The sequence below is a fragment of the Camellia sinensis genome, chromosome 10 (genome assembly GCF_055761805.1).
Source record: "Camellia sinensis isolate YWXY chromosome 10, ASM5576180v1, whole genome shotgun sequence".
In the NCBI taxonomy this organism is placed as follows: Eukaryota; Viridiplantae; Streptophyta; class Magnoliopsida; order Ericales; family Theaceae; genus Camellia; species Camellia sinensis.
The window spans coordinates 127,984,355-127,997,109 of NC_138970.1; the positions used below are offsets into that span (position 1 = coordinate 127,984,355).

The following is a 12,755-nucleotide window of genomic DNA, read 5'->3' on the forward strand; positions in this document are numbered from 1 at the left end:
TGATAGGCCCGTCCTGTATTAATGGTGATTTGTCTAGTACTTCTGAACGGTGAAGATAAATAGTGGTTCTTTGCTCATGACTGAGTTATATTTATCTCAATTTCATTAGGAAAGTTCTTGACCATAGTTTGGAGAGTGCAGTGATTTATTCATATGATAAATTTGAGTATGGACTTATTGACAGTGTCCAATAAAGCATCTACCCAATTGTTCCTCTTTGGCACCTATCACTCTTGGTAGAAAATACCAAATGTGATTTAAATAATTTGTGGTTTTTAGTTGACAAGTTTGTCTTTGAGTTTTGCCATTTTAATCTACTTTGAAATTATGTATTCTTAAAAGGAGTAGTGTGCATTAAAGCTATTCTCCATATAATTTTCTCTCTAATTTATATGAATTATGTGCAAGTTTCTCATGTCCATCATGGTTTAAGACTTTTCTTATTGCTAGCTACTTGATATCTTCATGAAATTACTGAGAATGTTGGTTTACTTGAAATATGCGGGAAAAACCATGGATATTTGGGTTATTACAGATGGGCATGATATCTACTAGAGATGAGCTCTTCTTTTGACTCCTGTGCGGCTAGATATTTGTAACACTATTTGATATGAATCTATTTCTTGGGTTTCCTTATTGCCCTTGACAATTTTAGGTACTTGCACATATTCACTACCTGATAACATGAGGTAGTGATGTCTAAATCTAGTACTGGTTATGCTATTGCCATGTAGTTGGGACGAATGTTGGTGACATTAGCATTTGGGAAGTTGGATCTCGAGAAAGGTTAGCACATAAACCCTTCAAGGTTTGGGATCTCTCAGCTTGTTCAATGCCATTGCAGGTAAAAATTTCATTGGTATTAGCTACCTTTGACATGTTATCTGTGGTATCTTACCATTTTTATGTAAAAAATTTCATAATTTCTTTCTAGACAGCTTTGGTGAAAGATGCCACCATATCTATCAATCGATGCATTTGGGGCCCAGATGGATCTATGCTTGGTACATCTAAATGCTTTATTTTCAAGCACTGGAGTTTTTTTTCTTTTTCTTTAAATTCCTTCTCAGGAATTGTGTTTTATTGCTTATCTTACATATTCTCTTTCGTAGGTGTTGCTTTCTCAAGAACATTGTTCAGATATGTACTTACAATCTAGCAGGAGAATTAAGACAACATTTGGAAGTAAGCTCTGTTATATGTTCAATTTTTTCTAATTGATGCTCATGTTGGTGGTGTTAATGATATTGCCTTTGCTCATCCTAATAAGCAACTTTGTATTGTTACATGTGATGATGACAAGACAATAAGATTTTAGGGTGTTTTAAGTGGGGATTTTTCTTATGCTGTATCTGGATGCAGGCAGTATATATTTGAAGGCCATGAAGCTCCTGTATATTCTGTCTGCCCCCATCATAAGGAGAATATTCTGGTGAATAATTCTGATACTTGAGAGCCAACTGCCTTCCGTTTCCTTATCAGTTCTTTGGTGTCACAAGAATGATTTTTTTGGCACGTCTTCGCTGATGTGGTATGGGAAGGGTCAAAGAGCTTAGTCCCTTGGTAGTTTCACTCGTGATCTATTTTAACTTTGTCTGCAGTTTATTTTTTCCACTGCCATTGATGGGAAAATTAAAGCATGGCTCTATGATTGCTTAGAATCGAGAGTGGATTATGATGCCCCTGGACTTTGGTGCACTGCAATGGCATATAGTGCTGATGGAACCAGGTCTTACTTTTCTCAAAACCCAGTTCTAGCCACTGCCTTCTTATTCTTCTGTCTTCTTCACTTGAATCATATGGGTATTTATGGGGATGTCCTTGATTCTCTATACATACATTTGATTTATTGGGTGTGTTGAAGTCTAATGCTTTGCTGTATCATTGCAAAGCCAACATGATGAGTTAGAGCCAACATTCACCAATTAATCAATAACTCACATCGATTAAGCATCTGTGAGTATGTTACAATGCTTAGAACCTATGATTTGCCAAGGAAAAATCTCTTTATATTTTTTTTCCTGGATGACAGGAATCATCGGACTTGAAAGAGATACCATTAGTGATAGTCATCTGAGAATGTCCCGACTCGAATCAAGAAGTAATCACTCACTCTTACACTCATCCTATTTTACCACACTTCTTAGTTATTAATTTTAATGTCCTTTTCTATAAGTTGCCCGTGTATTAATTCACTTCAATTTTGTTGACATGAACAGATGCTTGGAAGAAGGAGCTCTGGAGTTCATTTTGGAAAAAATTCCCCCTTGTGGAAAATGATTTAAGGCAAATGAACTCTGTGTTCTCTCACTATAATTTTCTACAGTGTACACTAGAAATTAATTTTTTACATGTCTCTTGGAGAACAAGATGCTGAGTGTATTTGACATTGATATTTTTTGCAGGACTCCAAAGTAAATTTGATAATTAACGATTATTGTATGTCTGGAATGTCAGGATATGAGCTGCTTAAAAAAGTCAAGGTAATATAATAATATTACCCTCTTAAACATTCACCAATTAATATTGTATTACCCTCTTAAACATTCATCAATTAATTAATGACTCACATTGATGTCAACAAGCATTATGTGCAAAGGTCATGTCAACAAAAAGTGGGGTTATATTAATTGGTGAATGTTTAAGAGGGGTTATATTATTATATTACCTTGACTTTTTTAAGCAGCTCATACCCTGACATTCCAGACATAAAATAATCGGTAATTATCAAATTTACTTTGGAGTCTTGCAAAAATTGTCAATGTCAGATACACTCCTGTAATTTTAAAAATTAATTTCTAGTCTACACTATAGAAAATTATAGTGCAAGAATATAAAATTCATTTGCCTTAAATTTTCCACAAGTGGAAATATTTTCCAAAAAGAACTATTTGAAATGAATGTGGTTTTTGGGAATGAATCTTCTGCCTTGAATTTTCATGTATCCGAGTCTAAAAAACACTCTCCTCATCACACATGATGTGGGGGAGAGAGAATTGGAGTAACTATTTAGTGTGACAATGCTACAAATTAATCAGATGTCATGTTTTTATGTGATAGCTATGTAGACCTACACAAATGAGTGGTGTTAGATTCATTTCTCACATTATGATTCATGACAATTGATAATTTTTTGAATTTGAGATATGGGGACACATGATTTCTCTCGAGATTTTATATCCTCTGATGATGCATTTTCTCTCTTAATATTGTTGAATATAATTAGATGTTAAGGTAGTTTACTAAACATACATATATTGTAGTAGGTTATGGAGGAATACTTACACCACTATTGATGGAGTCTTGTATGTCTCCTAGGCCCAGAAATTCCAAGGCCCTTTGCCCATTCTCCGTTGTAGTCACTGCATTACAATCATAACCATGTTCTATATTAAAGTCAAACAAAGTTATTAAAATCCACAACAACTATACATTGAAATGTAATAGGGAATTGACTTAGCATGGATCAAAATTAATAGAAAACTAAAATTGAAGAGTTAAATGTGAGGTGATTGAGTCTACTAGTTTCTCATATAAAGTTATTTATGAATTGAAAGATATATTGCAATAGGAGAAGATTTCACCATGTTTGGTTCTAGAAAATTAAGTCTATATTTTGTTTTTCGTGATTTTTTTTTTACTAAATTTTTTTAATAGTTTATACAATTTTTTATGTTTTTTTAGGTATACCTAATCAAAATACAATTAACATATATAATATTTGTGAATTTTTTTAAAAAAATTCATCAAATACAAAAAACATAAAAAAATAAATACGAAAATTCAATACATTTTTATATTTTATTATATTCAATGAATTTTTAAAAATTTTCATACAAATTGTTTTACTTTTTAACTATATTAAGATTAAGTAAATTTAAAAATTTTAAAACAAAATTAATTAAAATATTTTAAAAACTCATTACAAATATAAAAATATGAATTGAAAATTTAAAAAATTATTTCCAAAAACTCAAAATCGAAGACCAGACCTTTTGAGGCTTTTGGCATGTGAGGTGGAGCTATTTTAGTCACAGAAAGACAAAATAAGTTAAAAAATTAATAAGACAAAATGTCATATTCAAAACATAATTATTTTCTTTTCTTTTTTTTTTCAAAAAAATTTAAAAAGTCAAAAACTCATTACAAACAAGAATTTTTATTAAAATAATCAAAAAATTAAAAAGTCAAAAAATCAACTCCTTATTTCTCTAGAGTTATAGGCTTGAGCCTAGTTTGATCTATTAGGTTTGGAAGGACAATTACTGTTGATAAGCCTCTTTTTTTTTTTTTTTTTTTTTTTTTCAGATTGGGAGTTAATTTAGTCAAAAATAAATAAATAAATTAAAAAAATTAATAAGATAAAATATCATATCCAAATATAATCATTTCACTTTTTTTTTTTAGTAAAAGTCCAAAAAATTAAAAAATCCAATCCAAACGAATTTTTTAGCACCAAACTAAAATAGGCACAAAGTCAAACCACTTTCCAAAGAAGACCATCCCATTATAAAACAGATAAAATAGACGTTGTCAAATTTTATTTCTTTTATGATTAAAAATTGGATCAATCATAAAAAAAAATTAAAAAGAAAAAAGAAAAAAATGAGCAAAGAAAAACAATCACAAGTGAAAAAAGAAATACCTTTGCATGCAGAGTTGGTAAGAAGCCTTTCAATGAGTTTTCTATCAGCCAAACTGTCATCAAAAGCTAAAGCATGTGGCCTCTCCTCTTTCTCCATAATAACCTTACTTGATGATGAACAAGCCATTTTCCTTTGCTTTCTCTAGAACCAAACACAAACCTTGGAAAGGAAAAACAAAACAGAAACTGTCCCAAAGAAAACAACACACAAAAAGAGCAAAAGAAACGTTTCTCTGACAAAAACACAAACCCTTCCACCCACAGAGAGAGAGAGAGAGAGGGTACAGACGAGTATATATATATATATATATATATGTAGATGTAGATGTGTGTATGTGAAGAAGAAGAAAGGGAAAAGAAGAGTAAAGAGATCTTGATGAAACCAGGGGTCACAGTATTTTGTGATCTTTTTGGGCCATTGGGATACGATTACAGAGAGATGTTTCTATAATTGACACTTACACCCTTAAGCAAGGAGTTAATACCCCAGAATAAGCCATAACCCATGACATTTAATCCAAATCTATGAAATTCTGTTTGATTTTTGTTAATAAAAATAGATTTTTTTTTGTAACTAATATCATTTTCTTTTTTCTTTCCACAAATTTTTCATCATCATTCTCATTTGTTCTTGTTATATATATGTATGATTTCTTGGATTAGATTTGTTGTTGATTTCTTAAATAGGTTTGATAAGTGGTTTGATTTCTTGAGTTTTATGGGTTTGATGATTTAGGGTTGTGGATTTTTTTTTCCCCCGATTTTAATCAAAAAATGTAGCAGAAAAATAAAAACAGGGGGCTTTTTGTTGTAAATTTTTTGGGTTAGATTTGTTTTTGATTTAAGTGATATGTGGTTAGATTTGTTGTTGTTTTGAAGCAAAAATCTGTGATTCTTTGAAGCTAAAATTTGTTTTGAAGTAATTGACGTGTGGAGATATGGTTATGATGCTATTTGTTTTCTTGTTTGTATTTGCATAAATAAAAGAGGGACAACAACAGAAAGCTCTTCTTTGGGTCTCGATCTGTGTCCATGAAGCAAAACTAACTTTGATTTTGTTCTTGGGTGTAACCCAGAAATTTGTGTATGAATCTGTACACGTGAGAGATGGACTAAACCATCGAACTTTTCCGAATGCACAGAGTGGCCAGATGAAATGCTTGATAAATATGCAAATCTTTGGTGAAGATTTTTTTCTATGTGATGAGCATGTGTGTGTGTGTTGGTTTTTCGTTTTCTAGCCATTATGGTAGCATTTCTTTTCAAGAGGCTTTGGAGATAGAGGGATGAAGTTCTTTATGAATGTGCAATTTTTGAGAGTTCATGGAATTTGATGTGAGCATATGCATTTTTTTTTTTTTTTTAATGATTGGTTGGTTCTTTTTTGTTTTTGTTATGAATGCTAGTGATCTTGATGACAACTTTGTTGGTTTGGGGTTGGCTTGGACTGTTGCACATTTTGTTTTGAATTTGTACAAGTAGGGAATTCGATACAAAGCATGGGGTGTATGATTCAAGTGGATTCCTTGATCTCTTCCCAATCATGGGCGGGTTTGGTTTACTTGATCTCCTCCTGGATTGATCACAATCAAATTGAATCAAAATGAATGATGTATTAAAATTAATATGAATGTTATAGTTAGATTAACATTTGCAATGACAATGTTGATTGAATAAAATGATATGTGGTCCTTTGAAGCAACCAACTCTTTTTTTTCTCTTATTTAAACAGGCAACAAACCATATATTGGCAAAGTGTATCCATTCAACTGGAAATAGTGTATTCATTTAACTGACAATTGAGCTCTAACATTAACAAATGACAAATACAGTAATCCATTTGGAATGAAAATATTAATTTCATTTATTAGCATTACCAAGGCAAATAATTTTCAGCAACTTCTACATTTGCCAAACACGTGAATAACAAAATTGATCACTGCCACAACTTAATCAAACAAATTTCAGTATGATCATGGCTAATAACTAAGAAAATAAAATTTCATCCATGAATACCATTCAACACCGAAAAAAGGAAACAAAATGGCATTGTCTTGTTCTAAATCAAATGGCATCCCCAGTTTCTGCTTTCAATCGTAGTTGTCCAACTCATCAACAACATTGTTGTGTTCCACTAGCTACAGCATACCATAAAAACAATAAGTAATGGCAATCATATAAAAAAGTAGAAATACTTATACAACATATATAATCTCATCTTTTATCCATTAATGAGTGTCAATCTAATTGATTATCTTTGGGTTCATTGACTTAACTTTCCCTTGGCTCTGCTCCATCAAGTGTGAATTTCTTCACTTTCTGTAGAGATAAAACGCATGAAATGTGATGAGGGGCAAGTTGTTAAGCACATGAGTAAAAAGTAAGCACAATACGATGTTTTAGAAATGCAATTAGCACTGACTTTCGGATAGTTTGATCTTTATTTGATGCACGAGGAAATTATTTGTCTTAGAGTCATTGATTCATCAACTTCCACAACAAGCTTAACCACACTATGTAGGGTTCTTTGGAGAGAAACAACAAGCAAAAGAGTCATGCAATTGAATTTACCAATATAAGTAAAAAGAACAAAAGAAGCACTAAGTAGTGACAACAAATTTTATGGTATAATAGAGTGATGAACTGCAATTGAAGAGATGAAAAGAAAGAAAAAAAAAAATAACCACAACCAAATCACAATAAAATTTATTTGCTGTTGACTATTGAATATTGGGACAATCAGCACAAAATCCTGGTTATCAGTATTTCCATAAAGCAAGATATGTTTCCAATACAAATTGCCGAACTTAGGGAACTTGAAAACTCTCCCCTAAGTTGCACAGACAAAGGCCCAATAAATCCACAACAAATCTAACCCAATAAATCCACAATAAAAGCCCCCTTTCTTCTTCTTTTTATGTTTCAAGAAAAAGTTTTTTTTTTTTTTTTCCCTCTGGAGATTGGAAGAGGCCTTTAGGCAAGGAGAGACAGCAGTGAGGCGAGGGGAGGCGATGAGAGACGGACATAGAGGGCGATGTAGACAGCATCAATGTGTTGCATTTGCTGAGTATGGCTGCCTTTGCCAAGGAAAATTTCATGGTCATCATCAGAATTTTCTTTCCAATTTTCTTGGCCTCTCTTGCTTTATCATCATCAGCACACTCAAACAAGGTGATGAGCTCAATTTCTCTTCCTCTACTTTCCTAGTCTCTGCACAAAAAATCTTCACTCTGGGATTCTTTATCCCCCCAAAGGCCTCTTCCAATCTCTGTTCGTCGCCTCTCTATTCGCATCTTTGAAGAGGGGTTAGGGTTCAAAATCTCAAATGAGGCTGGAAAAAAAAAAAAGGGTCCAAAACGACGTCGTTTTGGACCACCGCAAGGGAGGGCCGCAAGAAAGTGCGGCAGATGATCCAGACTCATAAATAAATATAGTTGAACCTTTGTTGGTCGTACACGTGGTGTACATGATGAAATGACGTTTGAAAATTTTATTATATAAGTCCATCTTATATCTTACTTGATATATTTTTATAATTCTATTTGTTATATATTCATTATTTTTTATTTTTTCTATTATGTTTTACGTAAAGCAATTAATAAAATTAAAAAGACACACAACTTAATTGAAATTCCTATAAGACATCACGCTACATTCAAGCTGCAACTACTAAAAAGAGAACCCCTCCCCAAAAAAAAAATAAAAAATAAAAAATAAAAAATAATAGTGGGTCCTACTGATTTAACCAATAACAACTAAGTTGGAGCGCCACATCAGCTTTTTCCAAGAGCAAATAATAATTTTTTAGTCTAAATAGGTTGTTTGCTGCATAAAGATGTACTCCCTCCGTTTCAAAATATTAATATATTTTTTAAAATCTAACTTTTTTTTAGTAGTATAATTATTACACTTAAAAACATTAATTCTTCAAAATTACCTTTTGATAATATTTTTTTTTGGAAACATCAATTGTCATAATTGTACCTTTTGTGTTTATTAATGAATTTAAAAGCATGACAAAATAGGAAATTTATATTATTTTAGTCCTTGATTTTTGAAAAAGGAATTTTGGGACAATGAAAAATGAAATAAGGGACTAATATTTTGGGACGAATGGAGTAATTTATTTTAATTCTAGAGTATGTGTCTGGTACAAATTTTATTTACAATTTAGAAATAAATAACTTACATAAACTGAAAAAAAAATTGATTATTTGAAGTTGGAAAATGATAAATATGATTTTAAAAATAAATTGTTGACACAAATGTGATTAGAGATAAAGTACTATGCATTTGATGGTTTGGATCATCGATTCAGGCTCCATGGTGGGCCTACAAAGGCCCAACACCACCCTGTAGTTGATTTTCTAACTTATGGCTTTTGCTAACATTTGCCCTAAGGGTATATATCAAGAAAGCATTAAATAGATACAACCACTTCTACCAGTATCAAAAGTTGTAAAAACTTAAATGCTGTCTAATTAAATAGCTATTTTTTATAATAATACCCAAACACCTTGGCTGCTTTTCCTTTCATTTCAACTTTTTATTTCCTTTGTTATTTCTTTTTTTGGTATACAAATAATTTTTAAAAATCTAAAAATATTTTTTTACTTATGTTAATTACATTAATTTCTAATTTTTCAAAATAAAATTTGAAAATTCAACCAAACAAAAATAATTTCGATCTAAAGTTCTTTTTAATTTGGATTAACTTGTTGTAAAAATAAGTAAAAGATATAGTATATAAAATTAAAAAAATAAAGGAGAAGATAAAGAAAATTGAATAACCATTTACCGCAAAAGTTGACAATTTTAACAATTTTATTTTAATTTTTTTTAACATTACAATGTAATAGTTAAAAAATTTACCATCAATTTCATACCCAAGAATGAGATATTTTTACCCACAAAAGAAAATGTCATATTTATTAGTAGTTTTTTTTTTTTTTTTTTTTTTAAACATTCAATTTATTTATACTTTTATTCAACATTCTCCGTATTAGTGGAAGTAGGTAAAGCTAATGATTACTCTCTTGACTAGATCTTTTGTGGCTTTCATTAACAAGACTCATAGGCTTACATCAATAAAAGAAAAAAAAATGTAACCCTTAATACATCATCAGTAGTGATTCATCCCTTTAAAATTAGAGCTCTAATTGAGCTTTAGTGATGTGGAAAATAAAATAAAAAAATTTAAAAAACACACACACACAAGGCCAAAACATCACATTAAATGGTGCCACACACAGATTAGAGCTATTAGAGCTCATTTTCTAGAGCTCCCAAACATTTTCCATACATCATATGGCATTCCACCTACAATTAAAGGCTTCATGGCTACAATCAAAAGAGCTCTCCTTGCTCATACTCATTTTCCACGCCAACTCATGGTCCTAGTTCATTGCCGATACCTAAAAAGATTTTAACATTGTGAAATGAACATATAGTCCAATAAGCAAAATCTCTAATTCCAATTAATAGTCCTATACATGTATAATTATGATACTCCACATTATACATATAATGATATATCTTTTTCCTTTTTTGTCCAAAATACTAAGACATTTCTACGATCACTTCATTTTATTTCAAAATTTATACATATATATATGTCTATTCAACTATAATAAACCACAACACCCACATAATCCATAACAAGTCTCAACACTTATACATAACCCATAATAAATCTCAACACACACATCTATTAACAAAGGATCCTAACACATACATCTTTGTGATCTCACCAAACTCCACCAAAACACCCCTGCTTTACCAGTTGCTAGCCAGAAGGAACACGATACATCTATTGTAGGAAAATCAGATATACACAGCGAAAATAAATAGATTCAGGCATACCTTTAACACTCAAACCAAATCCAATGATCATGTGAGTGAATCACATGCCTCCATGATGAACTCAAACAATTCCCAATAATGGAGTAGAACTACTAGAGAACTATCCACACTATTCACAATACAAAGGCTATGTTCTGTGTTTCCATGGAGAGAGAAAATAGAGAGTTTAAGAGAGAGAGAGATAGAGACTGCAGATGTAACTTACTTACACGGTTAAATCAATCTCATCATATAATACGTATATTATTATGGGAGAGTTATAATCACTCACAACTATATCTCCTTAAGAGATGTGATAATGGATTATTCACACTTATTCCCAAGATAAGTTAATCCAAATCCACTTTGATTAGGTCTCTCCTTATGGGTCTTGGGTCATGCTACCATAGGCAACCCAATCGCGTATGAGTTCAAAACCCAACCTAATTTCCAACATCTTCCACTCGAACATGCATTGGCATCACATCACGCTTCCTTTATCCTAATTCATCCATCAAACACGATCATATTAGCTAATGAACCATGCAACCACTGAGAACACCTGCATATGGGAGCTTTAAACTAGAAACTCAAAAGAGCCAATATAGAAACATCAACCCGAAGATAAAAATAGTGTTCCATATACCCCAAACCCATCCAATTACACCGATCTAAGCATCTCTAATCCCTTATAGAGCATGCCCAACCCTCTCGTATCATGCAATATATACACACTCAATTTGCCTCTCATACAGAGCGATGTGAGTGGCCGGCAGTGAATACAACAGAGGTGTAATAATAAATGATCTTCCCTTCGCCCTCATGCCATTGAGTTTAGGATTGACCGCTTTTCCAATGATGTTCTTTAAGGCCGAATCAATCATGACTGCAAGCAATATACCAAAGTGGTTAAACATCAACCCTTTACCTTATGACATAGTCAAGGTCACAAAGAATACAAAAGTGAAAGTCACACCAACAATGACATATAAGACTCACATGGTGAAGAAGCATGGATCCATTCTCTTACTCTAGTACTCGGTCGATAAGCACACGTAATATGTATACATGTTACGGTGGAGTATGTAATACCCCGACTTTTATTACTTGGATAACATTACCATAGCCTTTAACCAGTCCATTTCAATAACGATAAACATGCGAAAAACAATAAAGAATGAATAAATTACAATATCCTCTCTCGTATACATAAAATGAAATATAATGAATGCCTATGGAGGTTTCTCCATTGTGTGGAGCTCTTTCTCTCTCTAGAGTTCTGACCTTGGTTTTTTGTAGTCCTACTTCCGGTTGTTCTTGGTTAGAGTAAATTTCAAGGTTTGCTAGCTCAACTTTTACTGTTGGTCGAAAGGCATAGTGTCAGTTCTTTTTATGAAAGAGTAGGTGATTGCCGTAGGGTGGAAGTCAGTATGTGGTCCTTGCCCTCTAGTAGTGTCCATTTTTGGAAGTTATGTCGGGCTATTTCAAAGAAGGTGCATGGATAGATAGTAGTGATATGGATCATGGAAACGAATATTCGGAGGAACATCGTGGTTTACCCCATCCATGTCTTCTAAATCGCATGCGAAATTCTCAACAACGTAGAGGGATTCGTATGTCATTTCTCGCCACCTTTGTGGAGTATGGGCAATCATATGTTTCATAGATGTTTGGTGGCTTATTTGTTAGATCGCCGCCAGTTTGTTACGTATTTGATGCAACACTTTATTGATGATCATTGGAGAGCTCTGGGGGATGTTGAAGTGGTTGGGCACAATGGCAACTTTTATGTTTTTCGCTTTGCCAGTGAAGCTGACATGCAGAGGGTGGTGGCGGTGCTTTGCTTATCATCAATATTGGTAGCCAAATCTAATTCTTGATAGATTGCAGCAAATTTCTCAGTTTGCGGTCTAGGTTTGATTACATGGATTACCGTTAGAATGTCTGACGGTAGAAGCTAGCTTTCAATTGGGGCTTGCCATTGTGGAGGTGCTTCGAGTAGATTATGATGATACCTCTCCTATTAATCTTCGATTTTTATGAATTTGAGTTTGGAGACCTACGGATAGACCACTTACAAGTGGGTTTTTCTGGCAATGTCAAGATGGCATGGATAGGTGGATAGAAGGTCGATATGAGAGCATTTTTAAGATTTGTAGGACTTGTGGGAAAATTGGGCATACATTTAATCAATGTGATGTTCCGGTGGAGGTGGCTCACCAGGAGATTGGTAATCAGTTGGAAGAAATCAGACGTCTTTTGAATTCTT

At 32.6% G+C, this 12,755-nt stretch overlaps 1 long non-coding RNA gene across 1 annotated transcript; it reads left to right on the forward strand.

The window, feature by feature from the left end:
* Positions 1-295: 295 nt before the first annotated feature.
* Positions 296-3,162, forward strand: LOC145801300 (uncharacterized). Its single transcript, XR_014342567.1, has 6 exons — positions 296-844; positions 935-1,004; positions 1,113-1,185; positions 1,363-1,956; positions 2,033-2,101; positions 2,220-3,162. It is a non-coding gene; the product is annotated as an uncharacterized LOC145801300 (long non-coding RNA).
* Positions 3,163-12,755: the final 9,593 nt, after the last annotated feature.